The sequence below is a fragment of the Euprymna scolopes genome, chromosome 21 (genome assembly GCF_053919585.1).
Source record: "Euprymna scolopes isolate OS-2025 chromosome 21, ASM5391958v1, whole genome shotgun sequence".
Classification (NCBI taxonomy): Eukaryota; Metazoa; Mollusca; class Cephalopoda; order Sepiida; family Sepiolidae; genus Euprymna; species Euprymna scolopes.
The window spans coordinates 36,773,734-36,781,852 of NC_136502.1; positions in this window are offsets into that span (position 1 = coordinate 36,773,734).

Below are 8,119 nucleotides of genomic sequence, written 5' to 3' on the forward strand. Positions count from 1 at the left end.
TTCTGTAATTTTGAGATGAGGATTGATAATTCATATTATTTGGATTATTCAGACAACTTTTCTTATCTTGAGTTTTATTTTCACGTTTCATCTGATGTGATCTCTGACCTTCTTCAGGTGTATCTTGTCTAATTTCAGTTGAACTATGGAATCTTCACAGAATTTCAAATGGAACCCTTTATTATTGCAAATTAGGTCGGTTGACAGAATGAGAGCATGTTGCACCCATGGACTAAATAAAGGGCTCCATTCAAAATTTTGTGCAGATGTCAGAGTTCAATAGAAAAGATTCTGGAGTTTGACAAAATACAACTGAAAAAGGTTGAAGGTTACATCGGCCGAAATGTTTTGAAAATAACAGTCAAGATAAAAGCATCAGTTTTTTTTTTTATTTTACTTTTGTTAGTTTGAAGAGATCAAGGGGCTCCTTCCTGGGGCTAACACTTGATTCTATTATAGTTTAAATTTATATCTGAGGGCTCTTTATGGCTGCTATCTGTATTTCCTTACAGCTTGGTTTTCCAGGGATTGCTTCTTAGTATTTTTTAATGTTCTTTTTTATTAGGCCAGTTGCTCCTGTCACAACTGGTATAATGTTTATTTCTTTCAGAGACCATGTTTTTAGGTCCTGATATTTTGTTATCTTTTCCCGTTCTGCTCTATTAAGGCCAAAGTCGTTTGAAACTGTGACGTCGATAATGAGTGCAGTCCTTTCGGGCTTGTTCCATATTACTATATCTGGCTTGATGGCCTTGTCTTTTATGTATCTGCCTGCCTGTATGTCTTTGTCGTAGAACACTGTCACTTTTCCATTTGATGTTATCGGTGGTGGTTCATGTTCCCAGATGTTCAACGACCTATCTAGTTGCATCTCTCCACAGATCTTCCAATGTAAGTATCTACATACTTTGTGGCAAGCAGTGTAATGACCATTGGCTAGAAGGATCTTGTATCCAGACATTAGGTGGTTTGAGCTTTCAACAGCTGAGTGACAGAATCTGCATTGGTCAGTTTTTTGTAGACCAGCCATTTTCTTAAATCCATTTGTGAGTAAGCCTTGGTCTTGTGCAGCTATAATTAATCGTTCTTCATCAAATGGAAATTTGTCACTTTTAAGCCATTGTAGTGAGGCCTCCTTGTCAATGTAGATCTGGTTCAGTTCTTCCATGAACCTGCCTGCTCTCTTATGTTTTCTTGTGTGTCCATCCAGGTGTCATAATAATACTAAAAGTTGATAGAAGTTTATTTATCACCTTGCAAGGTTAGACACAAGGTTATCATGGTTTTGATAAACCAGTGCACCAAGATAAGCTCACTCTAAACGTCTTAGCAGCTCTACTAACATTCACTGGTGTAGGGGCACCTCAAGCGATTAACAATAAACTAAGCTTTTCTCAGAGGGGAGGTGAAGTCTGAGAGAGTCAATTTCCTAGAATTGAACTAAATAATACCTTAATCAGAAAGTTACAAAGCTACTGCCGGACTGGTTCTTATAAAAAATATTTGTGTATTTTTTGGAATATTGCTAACATTTTTTTTGTTTATGTTACAAAGTGCGTCACCTGATTATGCTGTATATATATCATCATTATGTACAATATTACCATCATCATTTACGCATGATATTCTGTTATTGGTGAACAAAGGGAGGCAATCAATAGTCTTGTAATGTTACTATGTTAAATAAATTTAAATTCCAGTTTTCTACAAGATTATTGTAAAACAGGTTATGTTTTTTCCTATGTGCAATTGATGAAGAAAATGATTTTGATCAAAAATTTGCATCACCAAAGCAACATAAATTTCACAAGTCTGAATTGTTTTTAAAATGGCGGACAAGACAGCTGCTCTTTGGTTATTCATAAATTTTGATTTTCTTACTTGATCGATTTATGTGATTTTTGGAATATGACATTTTCGTTTCGTCATGGGTACATACATCATACAGATTTTTTCCTAATTTTTGTTTTCAATTAAGCAGGACTTCTGGACACTAAGCAAATCCCTGAGTCTTAAACTAGGGTGATGCCACTTGATTAAACTATGTGACAATGTCTCACCATGTTTTTTGTGCAGGACCACTTGCAAAAACTTCAAAATTATGTGGACAAAAATGCTTTCAGAAGTTCCGTTGAATCCCAGTGATTGTGATTTTGACTTATTTTCTGTGTGACCAAAATATGGTGATTTTAATATTTTTATTTTAATTAATAAAATTGAGTTTAAGTTTAAGCATTTGAAATATTGTTGACAATGTGCAAGGTTGCACACCTTTTTTTTAACAGTGTCATTACATTTTAACAGACCCAACACATTGTATACTCTGTCGCAAGGAACATAAGAAAGAAAACACTCACTTTTTTTTTTTAACAAAAGCCTTTCCAACAACACATTTTTTTCTAAATCTTTTAAACAGTTTATTTCCTCTTCTCCGGCCGTATGTGACTTTTTTGTCTCGGCTGTGACGCTATTCACGTGTCTTGAATACCACTTCTCCAAACACTTGTCTTGAACACATCCTTTCCTGCTCTCTTGTGTTGTTAAACCGTCCACATCTTCAACATGCTTCATATACCTCTGCTTCACCGAACACATCTGAAACATGTGTTTCTCTGTCTAAGCATGTCCTTTTGTTGTTACTATGACGTTACATCGCACAGCCAGCTTGGTCATTTGCATACGTTAACTGCAGCTGCCTGTGTTACAAATTCTGTTCTCTGTTACAATTTCTGTTACAAATGTATCAGAATCATAACTTAAATAGGATTCAAGTATTAAAAGATGATATTCAATTTCTTTTCAATGGCAGAGGATAAAGCCCAATAAAAAATGCTGCATGACATCTCTTAACGGCTTCTTAATAGTTTTATTATACCAATTTCACTAACACAGAAAACGAAAAAGACCAAGGAAGAGAATAAGTGTCAAAAAAATTAAATGAACATAAGGAGATCAAAAATCCGGTTAAGAGACAGGAAGGGGCAATCATAGGATTCAGTGGTTAACCAGAAAACAAGTACAAAATGCAGAAATAAGAAAAAAAAAAATTAGAGGAGAAAATCTGAACAATAAAATATTGTAATATCATAATTTTATACGGCTTTGGTATTGAACATATAAATAACATATATTGTATCATTTTTTAAAAAATGTGGCATCGAAAAATATCAATACTCATGACAATTCTCACTTGAAGCTAGGTCAAAAACAGATATTTTCTTGCCAATTTTAATAGAAAAAACTGATTCTTTCCAAGAATAGTGTCGTTTCTTATAAACCATAATAATCATTTTTGATTTCTTCACAAACAGCAACACTGTCATTTGTTTATATATAATGAACCATACCTACTAATTGCATATTAGTTTGTTTTTAATTAAAAAATTTTTTGATGATATTATAAATAGATGAAAAAAAAAAAAATCTAAATCTAAAAGACATAACTCATATTTTTTTATCTTTAAATTTTAAGAATTATCTCCCTTACATTTTGAGCATTTTAGGTCATTTTTTTTTTTTTAAATTATCTCCATTGTAATAATCTTTCTTCTGGGATTAATTAATTTTTAGAAAGAAACTGGAGCAAATTACACTTTTTTTTTTTAAAGTATAAAGAACATAATGCAAAGATAAAAAAAGAAGAAATTGCTAGTCAGAATCAAATATTGATTAATCAAATGCATTATTAATAAAACAGCATGGTAAACCTGACAAGATAACTTTATCTGTTAGATAAACAAAAGCAAACATGCCTCACAATATGTTTGCTGTGGCCGTTGGAAATTTGAGAGTGATTCTAAAACTTTTAAATTGGCAGGTAGAGAGTCAAGTATTATGGTCAATTTATAATCCAAAAACAAAGATAAATAACATTTTGCAGAGGAGTCACTATTCTACAAAAGAATTTATAAAACTGATATACAAAAGTTTAAATAATTATATAAGCCGGTTTCAAATCAATTTTTTTTTTTGTCTATTTTTAACCAAAATAATTATATTCAACACAAGACAAGTGCTCGATGGTCAAGTGTCGATTATTTTGTATGTTCGGTTTTCTAATTACTGAAATATACATGCAAGTGCTAGTCTGCCTTGAAATGGTAAAATATCGTATCAAGAATATATTATCAACATACATTTGTGTATAAAGATTGGGAAGCCGACGCCGGAACAAGTTCTCAAGTCGAGAAGGATTTTTTACAACAGACAAATAGGAGACAATTGTGTATACTTTGGATTATTTGGATGACCGTTTCTAATCTCGGATATTATTCTTACATTTCGACCGATGTAACCTCTGACTTCTTTTCAATGCATCTTGATGAGATTGAGGGAAGATTGTTCTCATCCCATTATTACTGTTCTTGATCGTAAAGAACACAAAACCATTACACTGCTTCCCTGCCGACTTGACAACAAACATCTGTTGAGCAATCCTCTTAAATAATCAGATCCCATAGTTTCCAACCACCCGCCCCATATAAGAGATTTTTACATGCAGCACTGGATGTTCCCAAATAATCACGATCACAAATGGACGACTCTTCTTGGATGTTGCTTCGACTTTTGATAAATAATAGAAAACATTTTGCACAGAATTTTCTAATCGAATCCTTAATTAATCCACAAGGGTAGATTGTTTTTGTTCTGTCAGCCATAAGCCAGAAAAGATCTTAAGTAATTCTTTATGATATTCTTAAGCATTGCCTGTACTGAAGATTCAGCGTTCAACCTCCAGTAGAGTGTCACTTTGAACTAATAGTTACTTTGCAGTTTATCTGCTGTGCCACAGTTCCACGTAATGCGTGTCCAGATGGAATAATCCAAAATTTCCGTAAAACACAATTGTTTGTTGACAGTATTACAAAACAAGACTTAAGAGAGATGCATCCGAAAAGTAACGAGATTGAGTGTGCCGCGTGAGGTAAGGGAGAAAGCCAGATTTAGAAATTGTGTTATCATCTAACTTGATATCTTGGCAGTATATAACTGTAATCTTAGCTTTCCATAAGCATTATATTTTCGTTTTAACATGCTTTTTTCTGCACATTCTTTCTCACCATGACAATACACCTGCTTGCATCACAGTTCCAGGTCATACAATACCATGGAACTGCTTTCATGCTGACTACAATATGGGTGCCTTCCATTTCATAGACAATAGTTAAATTCTGCCCCTCACCCATTTCAATCCTCTCATAATATTGTTCATCGTCCTCCTGACAATTTTATTTTATTCTATCCTCAAATGACTTTTGGCCTTGATAAGTGGTAACTTGTTATATATGTATTATACACAGACTGTTTGGTTGTATTCCAATGACCAAAGATCAAAATCTCTTCACATATAAAGGATGTATACTTTAAAAATATATATCTTTGTATAAACTCAAGAATATATAGTTTATTTTCGAAATTTATTATTATATCATTTCATAATAATTTATAAGTCATCTGGTTTACAAGTGTTCCAAAATAAATTTGGAGTCTTTACATCGTGATTCTGGAGGTATTGTCGGGCGAGTTCTGTCACGACCGTTGTATAACCCCCTCCCCCCCCCAAAAAAAATAGGCCTGTTCAGTAAATCTCATATATCTGCTAACATCACAGAATGTGGTATTAGAAGATCATATGATCATCGTTTCTATTTCAATACCTTGTGGTATGTTACTCCAAACTGTCATAGAAATGATAAAAATTGCCCAAAACTGAATTTATTTTGTGCATTCATTCTTTTACGGACTGTTATCCTCATCTTCATAGTTGTTGCTGCTTCATCAGGTTTCGGTCAACTCATCCTCTGACCTTCTTCAGATGATTAACATAAAGAAATATCCAACCTTGATCGCTCTTCAGGGTCTGTGGCGCACTGATAGAGGCATTGAGTCTCTACAATTCCAGATGAGCATTGTATGAAGATAGTGGTTTGAGTTCTACTCAAAGTAGGCCAGAGGATTACTTGGTCAAAACATGGTGAGACGACAACTATGGAAGGCAGTAATTACTGGGGATAAGTTACAAGACTCGGCATTCCTATCTCATCATGGTTAATCACCTGAAAAAGGCCAGAGGATGAGTTGGACGAAATACTGAAACAACTATGAAGATGAGGATAAATAGTCCGCAAAAAGAATGAATGTACAAATTATTAAGCCTCATCTCAAAAGACTTCCCCCCACCCCGCAAAAAATTGAATTTATTTTCTTTTCCAAAAAACAAAGAATTATTTTATATTTGGTTGGTTGTTTTTGTTTTACGGCATATCAACCTTTTCCAGGTTATTTAATGCCGAATCTAGTTATTTTGAGGAACGATTTTTAATGAAGTATATTTGTTTTTTAAGTCGGATTCTATTAAACCCATAGTTGGGACCCTAACAGGTACTACCACTCCGGGTCAGAGTGGACCTGGGAGCAATGGCAATTAAAGGGTGGCTCGACACTCCCCAAGGCCCGCAAGGTGGGGCCTCACCATCGGATATAGTTTTAGGTCATATCCAGGACCATTTTATATTTGGATATGTGTGATTAGAAGAGACGATGTTACCCTCGACAAATAACAGTGGTTAGGGTTAGGGTTATCTTTATTTTTTAAGTGTATTTAATAATTCGCGTGTTAGCTTCATTTTAGGTTAAAAATGCACCTGTTTTCAAATAATTTTTAATTGAGTTTTTTTTCTTTTTTTTTTACAATTCTTTTTCTTAATAATGCAGCAAACATTATGCTAAATTTTTTTTCTTTTAACTGTATATTTTCTAATGAGGATCTAAAAAAAAACATGGATTTTTTTAGTCAGTTTTAGCACATGTGTATCAGAGAAAATAGAAAACTTCAATTTATTGTTTTGTTTTTTTAATTCTTAAACCTGCTAAATAACTTTCATGTGAAAATTTTTTTCAGTTTGCCGCCTTTAATCTATATACCTATAAAGAGTTGTTCTCACTCTCATATTGATATTAAAACCCTACATTTTTTTACAATGATTATAACAAACTTTTTAATATACTCAGTCATGGATATGCGAGCAACTACACGAGTGGCTCCTGGGCGGTGACCCCGATGTAAAAAAAAAAAAAAAGAAAAAAAAAGAGTGTTAATTAACTACTTATTCATTTTTATGGTTTTATTAGTTGATTGGTTTCATTTCACTATCATGCCAAATTCTATTTATGTATAATTACATAGAATTTAAGATAAAAACATTCTAACATACAGAAATATTTCTTTCTCTCTCTGTCTATATATATATATATATATATATATATATATATATATATATATATAGTTTTTAAAATATAATTATCCACTGATATGTGTTTCGTCGTCTACAACTGATGAGTTGTAGACGACGAAACACATTTAAAAACAATATATATACCACTCCTCATGTGGGGGGTACCAAATTGGTTAAAGGAAAAAACATTCTAAACTCGCATTTAGGTAAAAATGCACTTTCGTAAATAATTGAATTCATTCAAAACATATCGCAAAAACAATTAACCTTGTCAGTGCTTATGCAAAAACTCTCTACCAAACTCTTTGAATATTTGGTCTACAGAGTAGAAAATTGATATATAGGGTATTTGGACTTGTAACATACTTTCGATTTGGTTTTTAGCCGGCAAAAATTACTAAGCTGAAAACAAAACAGTTGACCTTGATAAGAGTCGACTAAACATATTTATATGCACAACACTACATCATAGGTTAAACAAAGTTATTTTTAACAATTTGTATAATAAAGTATGGGCGTGGCTAAGGAATGCAGTTGGAGAGTTGTGTTTTGATTTCAATTCTGGCTGATGGCACCCAAGTCATATTTTTTTTACTTTTGAAATCACTAACATATATTAGGTTTAATATAATAATCGATAGAAAATTGTCTCTGTAATAATAAATACATAATCTGCATGAATTAAAATATCATATTTAAGCGTATCTTACGACCAGGCAATGCCGGGTCGCCTGCTAGTAATATATACAATTTTTCACAAAACATCTTCCATATATTTTGGAGTTATCTTTCAATAGAGATTGCCAATAAACTTGGATAAATTTTAGACTCAATCATTACTTTGATTTCTCCATTTCTTTCTTTTAAATTCACTAAATTCTGTT